The sequence below is a fragment of the Eschrichtius robustus genome, chromosome 10 (genome assembly GCF_028021215.1).
Source record: "Eschrichtius robustus isolate mEscRob2 chromosome 10, mEscRob2.pri, whole genome shotgun sequence".
Lineage (NCBI taxonomy): Eukaryota > Metazoa > Chordata > Mammalia > Artiodactyla > Eschrichtiidae > Eschrichtius > Eschrichtius robustus.
The window spans coordinates 40,437,200-40,452,083 of record NC_090833.1 but is presented as its reverse complement, the minus strand read 5'-3'; the positions used below and the strand labels follow the sequence as shown (position 1 = coordinate 40,452,083).

The window sequence follows — 14,884 nt, the reverse complement described above, 5'->3', positions numbered from 1 at the left end:
ATAAAAAGCGCATTCATTCATCTAAGCATCATTTATTGAGTGTTCATTAAATATCTCAACTCAATAAATATTGTTTGAATGAATGCATGCATGAATGAGGGAGTATGCAATAGGTAGCCTAATGTACCACCCAATATGAAAAAAACAAAAACATAAACACAAAAGCAAGCCAAAAAGTGGACCAGGACTTTCTGTAAAATATCCTGCTTTTTGTTGGATGATGCCATGAAAATCGAGATGCTCTTGAAAGGTCTTAATAGCTGACCAAGAATAGTAAACAACTGAAATTCTCTCAGGCTTATTCAACCCTATCACTAGACACATTTATACCTCTCAGGAATGTTACTAAAAGAAGAGATTAATAAAGCTTTTATAGATGAGTTGATAAATCTCTAAATATTTAAATCTTCATTTCCTCTTAGGTTTTCTCTATTTTGGGGTTCCAAAAGATTTAAATAAACTACAGGATAATTAAAAATTAGACATTATCTTTCTTACCTTCACTTTTTTTATGGTAAACACCTTTTTATTTTCTCCATAGTGCTGCCCAGTTTCCACCAGTACAGTTCTTAAGTGAATTTTGCTCTGGATGGTGGGATATATAAGATGTAAATGAATTGTTTGTATATGTTTTAGAATTCTTCAAAATGGCCTGGCCATGGAAATGCATTGAATATTATTTAAATAACTAAAGTAACTTCCTCAGAATTATTATTCTATTCTGGTTAGGATACTATCTGCTCTGGTTTGTTAAAATTTCCCTTTAGAGTGGTTTTAATTTTGTCTCTGATGGGGTCCTAGGATTTATTGCCATACCCATCCTGCACCTGTTTTTCTTTGAATTACTCACCTTGCAGTTTCTGATTCATATAGGGCCTTACAGGTTAGTGACAACCTGGCCATCACAACTCTGGGAAGGACAGGCCTACTTTTCAGAGGTGTTGATGTTTTCTCTACCTGAAGGTTTTAAAGAGATATCAATCTTCCTCACCACCTCTTTTGGCCCTTTTAATGGACTGAGCAGTTCCTCATGAAATTTCTGTAGGATATCTGTACTAACTTCTCAATATTGTTCCGTCCTGAGTCTAAATTCCTGGCCTCAAGGTAATGTTAGATTTCTAGCTCCAGCCCCTATTTACATAAGGCCTATACTAAGGAACAGAACCCATAGACATCAGTCCGCTCTTATTTCTCTGGATTTAATTTCTCTGTTACTTTCTGAAACATGCAGGTGTTCCTTTCTTTCTTTCTTTTATTTATTTATTTATTTATTTATTTATTTATTTATTTATTTATTTATTTATTTATTTTTGGCTGTGTTGGGTCTTCGTTTCTGTGCGAGGGCTTTCTCTAGTTGTGGCAAGCGGGGGCCACTCTTCATCGCAGTGCGCCGGCCTCTCATTATCGCGGCCTCTCTTGTTGCGGAGGACAGGCTCCAGACGCGCAGGCTCAGTAATTGTGGCTCACGGGCCTAGTTGCTCCGCGGCATGTGGGATCTTCCCAGACCAGGGCTCGAACCCGTGTCCCCTGCATTGGCAGGCAGATTCTCAACCACTGCACCACCAGGGAAGCCCCCTTTCTTTCTTTTAATCTCAGCTATGAGCTTTTAACTTTTTCAAAATTCACCCAGAATTTACATGTGTCTCCAGTAAGAGTACATTAAATTGAGCTTAGTCTGCTATTCTACTGGCATATTTGAGATCCAAATAATTTGCTACTTACTGGATTCAATTACCTGTATATTTCAGGCATCTAAAACTCACAATGTTCCAAATTTCCCTCCTTATTGTTAGTAATTTTCTTGGGAATCTGGATGACATTAAATGGAATAAAGTTAGTGAGTGGCCCAGGAATGCCTGAACGTTTGTTTGTCAGAGTGGCCAGGGAAAGTTTAAGCAAGGAAGAAAGCCAAGTGAAAAACAGAATCACATTATTATGGCTGAGTTTACTCCCAAGATTCCATGCAGAGCTCTCTGTAAAGCTGGGTTGGGTTATAACTTATGCCAGAGCTCTAAGTGGGGCTGACACCATCTCATGCCAAGCTCTCAATTCTGGGCTAACGTCATCTCTGGTCCACTGTATGGAGTGGAACTTTGGAGGAATGGCCAATGTGTTCCAGGGTGTATGAAGAGGGAAATTGTGAACATGACTTTGTAAACTGTGGAAGAACTACCCACTGTAAATGTACTTTGAACTATGTTGTTTAATTTGACCGATCAGATCAATGACTCTCCCCTTGAATGAAATGCTGCTATGTATATGAGAAGAAGAACAAAGCTGGTATAAGGAGATGGAGATACTGGGAGTTTTATTTTCCCACCAATTATCTTTTCCTCTGACCATGACCTTCCCTTTGAGTCTCCTAGACCTTGGGGATGATCGCAACCCCTTGGGTTGGGTGATGGCAACCCCATCTTCACTAGAACCTCTAAAGTTAACTTTGATTTTTCCCATTCTTTCTATCCGTCCCATGTATGCAGTCAGACATTTGATCTTGGACTTTTACTGACAAAATATGCTTGAATATAACCATTTCTTTTCACTCCCATTGCTACTGCTATTGTCACTGCCTTAACTAGGGCTTTAAGTTCTATATATAAAAATATAAATATCTATATATAAATAAAATATACAAATAAATAAAATATAATATTAATTCTGATGATTTTAAAGTCTTTTCCTGATAAAGACTTTTCCTGATAAAGATACACAATATCTTATATATTTTTGTAGTATCTGTTCTTTTCTTAGAATTTTAGTCATATGATTCTATCTCTTGGTATGTCTAGAATTTTTGATTGAATGCTGGCTATTTTATTTGGCTGCTTTTGTTTTTCTCAGTGGAAACGTTGTTTTGCTTCAAAATATTTTATTCTACCTGGAAGTAGCAGATCTTCAAATTACAATTTTTTAAATGCTGTCAAATATCAATACTATAGGTATCACAAAATCTAGAAAAATGACATTTAAAAATTAACTACTGCCAGATGTATCTCTATAAAACTTTTTCCCCACTCTTTTAGCTATATATTCTTCAATTGCCTCCTCATATGACAGTTCATGTATTTTAGAAATAAAAATTTAAGAAATAAACTTTGTAGTTTATAGACATAGATTTCTTTTAACATGGCTGATTAGAATTTGCTTTTAGTTATTAATAGTTTAGAAAAGTTTATTTCAGCTTCACAATTTATTATTGATAATGTCACATTAATTTTCATTGTTAAATTTGAGAAAATCTCTATGGATTACTTCTTCCTAAATATTTACTATTATAAATGCATTACTGATTTCAGTACTGCTATAGGTTTGTGCATTACAGTAATTCTGATAAAATACTCTTTCACACCATTCCATTACACACACACACACACACACACACACACACACACACACACACACACACTCCGTTATTGATGGAGTATATTCTTGACAGAAGAAAATTTCTGTTTTGACTAATCATTGATGAGAACTGAATCTTTGACTTACCTTTCACATGCCTGATGATTGAAATAATTTTCCACAGAATAGCTTCTGGCTTTATACTTTTCAGTTCTTTTTTTCTTCTTCAAACGCACATGCTTTGAGAGCTGTGAAGTGCAGGACGTGGCTATATTGTAAGGTGGTTTTTGTCCTTATGCTTCTGTGTCTTGTGCTAGTTAAGTCAGTAGAGTAGTCAGTAAGAGTACTGGAAGTTATTCCTGTAATGGGATAGTATTATAGTCAGTTACATATGGTGGTGTCTGAAAATCACATAATAGCCTCACCTAAAACATCTCCTTAGCCAGATTTCAAAAAAGCCTGTGGCCATTCCAATATGATCCAACATAGCGGAATATGATAGAGGGAAAATTGGCAAAGAAAGAGACGCTGGTCTTACCTGATTGAAGTTAAAATATCTCACTTTTGACAATTTTGAAAAAGCATATAATTACATGAACTAATTTCTAGGGTTCTTCCTAGGACCTAAAAAGGAACCCATAGAGTTGTGGAACAACAATAGAAGCTACTGTAATGAGAAGCCTGTGCACCGCAACAAAGAGTAGCCCCTGCTCGACGCAACTAGAGAAAGCCCGCGCGCAGCAATGAAGACCCAACGCAGCCAAAATAAAAATAAATAAATTTATTTTAAAAAAGTAATACCCAGCTTTGAGGCATGAGAAATATGATAAGGAGAAATTAGCTAATGTTTTCAGAACTTTTCAAATATCAAACTCAGTCTCTAAGATTTTAGCATTATATACAATATCGGTTACCTTATTAGTGGTTTGGGAAGACCAATTTAAAAATTTCTCTTACTATATTGAAATTCACGGCCCTAATGTTTTCCACATTGACTATATGAATGATGAAGAAAATTCAATCATGTATTTCATTTCCAACTGGACAGAAAACAAAATTTAAAAAAATGTTTGGACTACTGACTTTTGATTTCTTCTAACGCAAATGTATAGGTAATTTTTATTCCCCGATTAGGAGAAAAGTGGTGGAAGAGGGCAGGGTTAAGAATTAAGCAGTTAAGCTGTTGGTCCCACATCAGACAAATTATCCTTATACCTCCTGTCAATATTGTTAACAGAGACTGTTATTTTATTAATCCTTATGATCCAGTGATTCTTTTTTTCATGTTTCAGGGCACAGCAGGTGAGAGAGTGGATTTGTTAAGCTGGGTGGGTTTATCCTTCTTTTATGTGTTCATTCAATTTTATGTTCATTTACTTATTGTACACATATGGCAATAGAAGCTGCTAAAGCAATCATTGCTATTCTGCAAAACAACAAGGCACAGAAGCAGATGTCTTATTTCCGAGATTTCTCCCCCCAGGATTATTATGATTAAAGATCCTTTCCCCCACTCCCTGGAGAGGACAAGGGGCTGCTTGCTGGAGATTTTTTAATGACTTGGGGAAAGGCTCAAATATCCCCCCATTATGGTAATCCACCCCAGGGACAAACCACACAAGAATATTATGAATTTATTTTATTTTTCTATCCTTGCAAAGGTAATACTCAGCTCATTAGAATATGAAAAATATACTGTCAAATTTCGGAATTACATGGATGAAGAAAATCACCAAAGTGGCATCATATCATGTGTGTTATAGTTGTATTTACTATATTGACTATATTAACTATATTGTGTTAACAATAGGTTGTATAACTATATATTGAAAAGGCAAAACGCTGTAACTTATTTCAGAGAAAATAATTATGTTGGCAAACCCCAAATTGTACATTGTAGATGGGTCCCAGGAAAAGAAGATTTAATTCACAGTGGACAAGAGGTTAGCTTCTGTTTTCAGCCATGTGCTATTTCAAGAATCAAACATCATGAATAATACAGGATATAGGAGGAATAGTCTAAAGATGGAAAAGCACATTTTGATTACGAAAGAGAATTTAAGGTTTAAGTCTTTTTTTTTTTTTTTTTTTAAGGAAAACTGCCTTATTACAATGAGATAAGAAAATTGTTTCCTTCCTTTCTTCCTTTCTTCTTCTTTTTCTTAACCATTTTTATTTTGGATATTTGACCTCTAAGCTGAGATGACTGAAAATGCCTCCTCTGGGCATCAAACTTTTTGAAAGACTTTTTCCCCCTCCCTGAGGGCTATTTGTCTCTTGGAGGCATTGTCCACATTACTCACCAAGAGGCAAGCATTTGTCCTTGCACTAAATGCTGACGTCTCCTGATAAGAGGGAAGCTGCAAAGTAGAAGAATTGAAGGTCAATATATTGATATTGGTCTCAAGCGCATTGATGTACATTTGTGTACTGGGGAAGGGGAGTGAAGCTTGAGAGTGGGCCAGTGGGGAGGGGTAAATATTTTGTGATGCTGTGTACCTAGGGGCTTGTAAAGTTTACAGCTGCATTAGGAGGACAAGCATTACCATTAGCATGAAGAGTAGAGCAGACCTCAATTGCAAAAGCTTCTAGCCATACACATAGGGCAATACGTAAATGATACACCTTATTGCATTCACCCGTTCACCCTCCCCTGTTCAAGCTAATTGGAAATTTCAATCCATTTCAGAGAAGTAACACAACTATCAACCATTTTCCCTGGCACGAATCTTCCAGGAGGAAGAAAATGGAATACACCTAGCAACAGAGCTCACACACTAGCCCATGTGTCTTAGATTTAATATCTGATCACTAGCTGGATTGAAGCCAAGAGGTGATTCACAAATTTGCTGCACATTAGAATCACCTGGGGATCTCTGAGCCCTCCCCGTGCCCAGGCTCCTCCCTAGACCTACTAAATGAAAATCTCTGGGGCTGGGACCCAGACACCAATGTTTTTTTAAAAAAGCTCTTTAGGTAATTCAAATGAGCAGCAAAGCTTGAGAACCAGCCCAATAACGGGAACAAACTTATTTCACACAGATAAAGTGGGAGCAATTCGTATGTTAAAAAAACGTGTATATATATATATACACATTTCTTTTTTTCTCTTTATTCTGTTTGTGTTTCAAATAGGCGCTTTTTTTTTTTTTTCCTGCAAAAATCTTTATTGTTTCCATTTGGTCCAAGGCATGGGAGAGAGCTCCAGGGTGGTTAAAAAGCTGCTTAGTGGCTGCAGAGAGGGCCTTCAGGAAAAGCTGTGACGCCAGAGGGGTTCCTCAAACGCCGCTGAACTTTGGAGACTCCTGTTCGTGCTTGAGGGTGAGCCTTTTAAAGAGATACTCGCCAAGCCCAGCCTGCGGACCAGCCAGCCTGCGGAGGTTGGTCAGGTGGTCGCCCATCTTCTTGATGAGTTTCACCTGCTCGTCCCGGAAGCGGCTCTCCCGGAAGTCGTAGGGGTGGGAGTCTGCGCGGGCAGAACCCGGGGCACGCAGATCCCAAAACGCCTGGCTCAGGTTCTTCTCCCTAATAATGGCGGCTTCCACAGCGTCCTGGGTTTTACCCCACTCATCTTGAGAAGGCTTCCGCACATCCTGGAAGAGGGCGCGGCTGCAGCACTGGCTTTGCATTTTCAAGAGACGCTGGGCGCCCTCACACTTCTCCTCGGCCAACTGGCGAAAAAAGTGGCCCACACCGTCCAGAGTCCCATTGTTGCTGTCGAAATAGAAGCTCAGAGAGAGGTAAGTGTCCACAGATGCATGCTGAACAGGCGGTGGACGGCGGCCTCCACCTCGGAATAATTGTGACGAATCTGGGAACTCGTGGTTGATCAGTGATAAGGAGCTAAGCTCAAAAAACGGTGTTGGCCTGTCTTGGAGGCTGAGGATAGCTGAGTGGCTGATTCTAAAGGTTGCGACTGGAAGAATGGTTGGAGGGTGGTCGGGGGCTGGAGCAAGGAACGTAGAAACGTCCCCTCTGCTTAGTCCGCTGGTCCTCAGTTCTGGCTAGATGTTGGCATCGTCTGAGGAGATTTAAAATGGTTTTATTGGTCTAGGATGACCCACAGTCGGTGTGAGGGTTTTTAAAAAGTGCTTCAGATGATTCTAATGTGCAACCAAATTTAGGTACCACTGCTTAAGCTTTTGAACCGCTGCTACTTATTTTAACCTCGTCTTCCTATGAGAATATCCAACTGTAGTTGAGGTTTGTTTTTTTCCTTTTTTTTTAAACTGTTTTATTATAAGATTTGCTGTCTTAAATAAGATTGAATGTACAGAAAATCCTGGTAGTCCATCTGGTGTAGCTGGATACCCAGAATAATATCGTTAAGATGTGTACCATTTAAGTATTGTGACTGGCCTTTTTAAAACTAACATATGCATTGAATTAGTATGATCTCTTTCGAAGTTGTCATGTTGGGGAGCTATACCTCTAATCTGCTGCCATTGCTAAATATCTGGACACCTCTTATTAGGAATTGCTTTTAAAAATCTTTAGGGATTAAAACCAAGATTGCTGTATTATTTGTACTGGGACCACAAAAACCTCACAAAGTTCCCCCGCTGTACCTTCTACCCCCATCTCTAATCCTTGGCAACTTCTAATCTGTTCTCCATCTCCACAGTTCTGTTATTTTAAGAATAATATGTAAACATAATCATGAATTACTTAATTGGCTTTTTAAAATTTTTCCCTCAGCATCATCCCCTTGAAGTTCATTTCAATTTTTGCATATATTAATAATTTGTTCCTTTTTGTTGCTAAGTAGTATTCTATCATAAGATTTTATCACAATTTGTTTAAACATTCACCCATTGAAAGACATTTGGGTAGTTGCCTGTTTTGGGCTATTATAAATAAAACTGCTATGAACATTTATGTGTAAGTTTCTGTGGGAACTTAATTTTTTGTTTCTTTGGGTTAAATGCTCAAGAGTACAATTACTGGGTTGTAGGGTGAATCTACTTTTAGGATTAAAAGAGACTGTCAAGCTGTTTCTCAGAGTGGCTAAACCATTTTATATTCCCACCAGTGATATGATATAATTTTTCCACATACTCGCCAGCATTTGATGTTGTCACTATACTTTAATTTTAGTTATTCTCTGATATCTCATTATGGTCTTAATTTGCATTTCCCTAATGGCTAATGATGTTGAACATCTTTTCATGTGCTTATTTGCCATGTGTATATACTCTTCCCTGAAATGTCTGTTCCTGTCTTCTGCCTATTTTCTAATTGGATTTTTTAAAGTTGTTTGGAGGGTTCTTTGTATATTATAAATACAGGTCATCTGTCTCATATGGGATTTTCAATTATGTTTTCCCAGTGTGTAATTTGAGTTTTCATCCACTTAAAAGGATCTTCTATGGAGCATTTTTAACTCATTTTGATGAGATCCAATTTATCAGTTTTTGCTTTAACTGATCATACTTTCGGTGTGAAGTCTAAGACTTATTCACTTAGTTCTAGGTGCCAAAGATTTTCTCCTATTTTTTTTTCTAAAACTGTCCTGCTTTTACATTTAAGATTATGATCCACTTTGATTTAATTTTTGTATAAGGTGTGGAGGTTTAGGTTAAGGTTCATTTTTTTTTTTTTTTTTTTTGGTTGAGGGATGTCCAACTGTTTCAGTACCATGTTTTGAAAAGTCTATTCTTCCTTGATAGCTTTTGCACTGTTGTCAAAAACAAGTTAAATGTATTTATGTCAGTCTCTTTCTGGGTTCTCTATTCCGTTGCATTGATCTATGCATCCAGCCTCCATCATTACTGCAAAATCTTGAAATTGGGTAGATTAATTCCTCCCATTTTAATCTTCCTTTACAGATTGTTTTAGCTATTCTTCAGCCTCTTCTTTCCATATAAATCTTAAAATAAGCTTGTCTATATCCACAAAAACCTTGAGGGCATTTTAAGAGTAATTGTGTTAAGCCTATTAACTTGGGGAGAATTGACATCTTTATTATGTTGTGCTTTCTAATCCATGAACAAGGTATGTCTCCCCATTTGTTTGGGACTTTAAAATTTTTCTTCATCAACATTTTGTAATTTTCAGTACAGAGGTCCTATAAATGTCTTATTGGGCTTATATTTAAGTATTTATTTTATTTAGATCAGTTGTAAATGGCATTACATATCTTTATTTAAGCTTCTACACATTTGTTACTAATATATAATTTGATAAAATTGTATTGATCTTGTACTCTAAAACATTTACAAACTAATATTATTTCTCAAGATTTTGTGGATTCCTTGTATTTTCTCCATTTAGATTATCATCTCATCTTCAGATACAGACAGTTTTACTTTGCTGTATTCAATATAATAGGATATATTACTATTCAACATTTAGTAGGATATAGTCCTTCTTATTCAACATAATAGGAATAGTCCTTTTATCTTTTAAATAACATTTTTTTAAAATTTAACTTTTAAATTTATGTATTTATTTATTTTTGCTTTATTTTCTTACTAGAACCTCCAGTAATATGTTTAATAAAAGTGGTGAGAGCAGATATCGGTGCCTTGTTTCTGATCTTACAGAGAAAGCATTCAGTCTTTCACAGTTAAATATAATGTCAGTATAGGTTGTTTGTAGATCATCTTTATGAGTTTCAGTATGTTTCTTTTCTATTCCTAGTTTGCTTGGAATTTTTTTTTCTTCTTTTTTAAAAATCATGAATGGGATTGGATTTTGTCAAATGCTTTCTCTGCATTAATGGATAGGATCACATGTTTTCCCTCTTAGTCTATTGGATATGGTGGATTACATTGTTTGATTTTCAAATATTTAACCAACTTTGCATAACTGGAATAAATACCACTTGGTCATGGTATATTATTCTTTTTATATATTTCTGGATTTGCTAATACTTGGCTGAGGATATTTACAGCCAATTTCATAAAAAATATTGGTCTGTAGTTTTCTTCTTTCTATACTATCCCTGTCTGGTTTTGGTATCAAGGTAATACTGGCTTCATAAAATTAATTAGGAACTGTTCCCTCTACTTCTGTTTCTTAAAAAATCATGTAAAATTGGTGTTAATTATTTAAGTCTTGGGTAAAAGTGAAACATCTAAGCCTGAATATTTCTTTTGGGAGTTTTTAAATGAAAAATTCAGTGTTTCTAATGGTTACAGGAAAACTGAGATTACTTCATCTTGGCTGAGTTTTGGTAGTTTTGGGTTTAGAAGCATTGGTCCATTTCGTCTGCATTTTTGAATTTATAGTGTAGACTTGTTCATAATAACTTGTCCCTTATTAACCTTCAGGATATTTCATGATATCCCTGGTTGCATTTCTGATATTTGTGATTTGTGCCATTTCTCTTTTTATCTTTATGTCTTGCTAGATCTTTATTGATTAGATTGTTTATTTCAAAGAACGAGCCTTTTGTTTTATTGATTTTTTTCCCCCCTATTTTCCTGTTTTCAGTTTCATGGATTTCTGTTTTATATCTATTATTTCCTTCTTTCTGCTTGTTTAGTGCTTTCTCCTCTTCCTTTTTTAGTATTTTAATATAGAAAATTAGATTATTGCTTTGAAATATTTTCTTTCTCAATTTAGTGCTATAAACTTCCCTTTCAGCATAGCTTTAGCTTCATTCCACAAACTTTGATCTGTTATATCTTCATTGTCTTTTATTCTATGCATTTAAAAATTTTTCCTTGACACTTTCTTTTTTACCCATGGGTTATTTGGAATTGTGTTGTTTAGTTTTCATGTGATTGAAGATTTTCCCGTTGTCTTTCTGTTATTGATTTCTAGTCTGATTCCATTATGGCTAGAGAACATACTCTATATGATTTTAATTCTTTTAAATCTGCTAATGTATTTTTATCACCCAGTATATGGTATATGAGTGAATGTTCCACGGACACTTGAGTATGTAGTCTGCTCTTATTGAGTGTGTTCTTTAAATGTCAGTTATATCCTGTTGATTGATGATGTTTTCAGTTCTTCCATATCCTTGGTGGTTTTTCTTTCTGGTAGTTCTATAAATTGCTGTGTTGAAGTCTCAAATAATAATTGTGGATTTAAAATTTTCTCCTTTTTTCAGTGTTTGCTTCATGTATTTTGAAGTTCTGTTGTTTGGTGCACACACATTTAGTATCACTAGATCATCTAGGTGGATTAATCCTGTTATCTTTATGTAATGACCCTCTTTTCCCCTAATAATTTCCTTTGCTCTGAAATCTATTTTATCTGATATTAATATAGCCATTCCTGCTTTTTCTCATTAACGTTCATATGATATATCTTTTTCATTCTTTTACTTTAAACTACCTATATCATGATGTTTAAAGTAAACTTCTTACAGACAGTATATAGTTGGATCATGCTTGCTATTTTTTAATCTACTCTTCCAATCTCTGTCTTTGACTTGGTTATTTAGATAATTTACATTTAATGTAATTTTTGCTATGTTAAAGATTAGATCTACCATTTTATTTTTTGTTTTCTGTTTTTTACCTTAATTTCTCAATCCTATGTTTTTCTTATTTTGCCTTCCTGTGGGTTACTTAAACATTTTTTAATAATTCCATTTTAATTTAATTTATTTAAAATCATTTGTGTACACTGCTTTGTACAGTTTTCTTAGTGGTTGCTTTTGGCATTACACTATACATATGTAACTTATCATAGCCTACTGGAATCAGTGTTTTATTACTTGAAGTGAAGTTTCAAAATTTTACTTCCATTTAGGGCTTTTAATATTCCCCACTTTTAAAGTATGATTTTCTTTAGTATTTCCTTTACATACATTGAGAACCACATCAGATGGTGTCATAATTTTTGCTTTGACCATCATATAGAATTTAAGAAACTCATGAGGCTAATGATAGTCTATTATACTGCCCCACTTTTTTTTCACCCATTCCATTGTTCCCCTTTTCTTTCTGAAGTTCCCAGTCTTCTGTTATTGTTTTTTTATGTTTTCATAACAGTAGGTGATATCTGAACTTTCCAGTGTCATTGGATATGAGTTTCAGGAAACACTGAGCCTGGATCACTTAATGCTACTGAGTTGGAGGGTTTGTATATGTTGGGCCTGTTGGCACAGCAGATGCTAGCAGATTAGACTAGTGTTGATGGGACTAGTGCCACAGGAGGATGGGTTCCCATTCAGGCTATGCTGCTGCTACAGTAGATCAAGTCCCCCTCTACCCCAAGTGTGGGGCAGTGACCTGCTGCTGTCACTGCTTTGCATTAGGCTACTTTTGCCTCAGGTGTGTGGTGGGATCCCTTTGAAGGTGCTGCTGCTGTCAATCACAAGGTTAAATTCATTTTAGAAATACTTAGATATAAATATATAGACTGGCTCTTGTAGGACCTCTGTATTTGTTTTCTACTGCTTTCATATGAATTACCACAAATTTAGTGACTCAAAACAACGTAAATTTATTACCTTACAAGTCTGACATTGGTCCCAATTGGGTAAAGTAAAAGTGTTGGCAGGATCGACAGATGAATGGATAAAGAAGATGTGGCACATATATACAATGGAATATTACTCAGCCATAAAAAGAAACGAAATTGAGTTATTTGTAGTGAGGTGGATGGACCTAGAGACTGTCATACAGAGTGAAGTAAGTCAGAAAGAGAAAAACAAATACTGTATGCTAACACATATATATGGAATCAAAAAAAGAAAAAAACAGGTTCTGAAGAACCTAGGGGCAGGACAGGAATAAAGACGCAGCCATAGAGAATGGACTTGAGGACACAGGGAGGGGGAAGGGTAAGCTGGGATGAAGTGAGAGAGTGGTATGGACATATATACACTACCAAATGTAAAATAGTTAGTGGGAAGCAGCTGCAAAACACAGGGAGATCAGCTTGGTGCTTTGTGTCCACCTAGAGGGGTGGGTTAGGGAGGGTGGGAGGGACATGCAAGAGGGAGGAGATATGGGGATATATGTATATGTATAGCTGATTCACTTTGTTATAAAGCAGAAACTAACACACCATTGAAAAGCAGTTATACTCCAATAAAGATGTTTAAAAAAAAAAAAGTGTTGGCAGAGCTACATTCTTTTCTGAAGGCTCTTAGGGGTGTTTCTGTTCCCTGGACTTTATCAGCTTCCAGCGGTCACTTGCAGTCCTTGACTCAGAGTCCCCTTTCTCCACCTTCAAAACCCGAAATGTTGCATCTCTCTGATCCTGCGTCTATTAGGACATCTCTCTCTTTCTCTTTCTACAGTTGGGAATGGTTTTCTGCTTTTAAGGATTCATGCAATTAGATTTGTTCCATGAGATAATCCAGGATAATCTTTCTATCTCAAGGTCTATAACTTCAGTCATATCTGCAAGGTCTATAACTTCAGTCATACCTGCAAAGTCCTTTTTGCCATGTAAGGTAACATATTAATAGGTTCTAGGGATTAGGGTGAGGGCATTTTTAAGAGCCATTTTGCTGCCTACCACACCCTTAATAAGTGACCTTGAGAAAATTACTGAGATTTTTAAAGCCTTACTTTCCTCAAATATAAAATGGAAAGAAAGATATCTAGTTTATATCATGAAAGTGAAACAGTATATATGAAATCAACTAATTCAAAAAATAAGATTTCTTCTTTTTCTTTATGATTTACATAATTCTCAGAGTTCAGTTACTTGAAGAGTTACTTTTTTTTAAACAGAGCTAAGGAATTTCAGTGTTCAGGTGCTGTAAGATTGTCTGAATTATCTGAGTAACAATTAGCTAAGCACAGGTGTAAAGTATTTGATTTACTCCCTGGTGTTCTTTATCTTCTCATCCCACTAAATCCATAGCCCTTGTCTAGCTCCAGCCAGTAGAGTCAGAACTTGTTTTACTGTTTAACTAAAGTTCAATTTAAATTCTCTCTACATCTCCCAGTTCTCAGCCCTGGTTGCATATTATAATCACCTGGGGAGATTTCAAAAACTACTGATGCCAAATTTCTACCTAGCATGGATATTTGAGGAGGGACCTGGAATGAAAGGCTCTAGCTTATGGTTTTTGGAGCCAAATCATAGTCTACACTGAGCCAAATCATTTGAGAGATCACCTCTGAAAAGGAATTTATCTGTTATAACTAATGCTCTTCCTTTGCCAATATGCTTGATTTGTCCCTCTTTGGGGGAAAAAGGGGGGGAACCCCCCCCCCCAGCAGTTTGGCTCCCTGAATTACAACCTTATGCTGTGGAATTAGTGTTGGCTCAGAGCGCACATCTTCGGATACCCATTCTCTCTCCTGCTCCCTTGCATGAACTTCTATCCCTGGGCAGTTTTTCATCCACCACCCTCTTTTGCTTCTAATCTTAGCAAGTAAAGTCTCCCCTTAATGAAACAGCATTTCATGGGACTTACTGGGAGCATAGGTCAGTTCCAGACCTATCATATGTTAGCTAAAGCAGATATAAGTGATGTATTTTTGGCATTCATCCTTGTGGGTTGGAGAGAGAAGACAGAATTTTATCCTTATAGGTGTCATCTGACTGGGCAAATGGCCTCTTTCCCTCTGCTGCCTACCATGTGAAAAACTGAGGGTGCTATCTCTAGAAGGTATCAAAA

At 36.3% G+C, this 14,884-nt stretch overlaps 1 pseudogene; it reads right to left on the bottom strand.

The window, feature by feature from the left end:
• Positions 1 to 6,620: 6,620 nt before the first annotated feature.
• Positions 6,621 to 14,884, bottom strand: part of LOC137770936 (ferritin light chain pseudogene) — a 105,262-nt pseudogene continuing 96,998 nt past the window's right edge.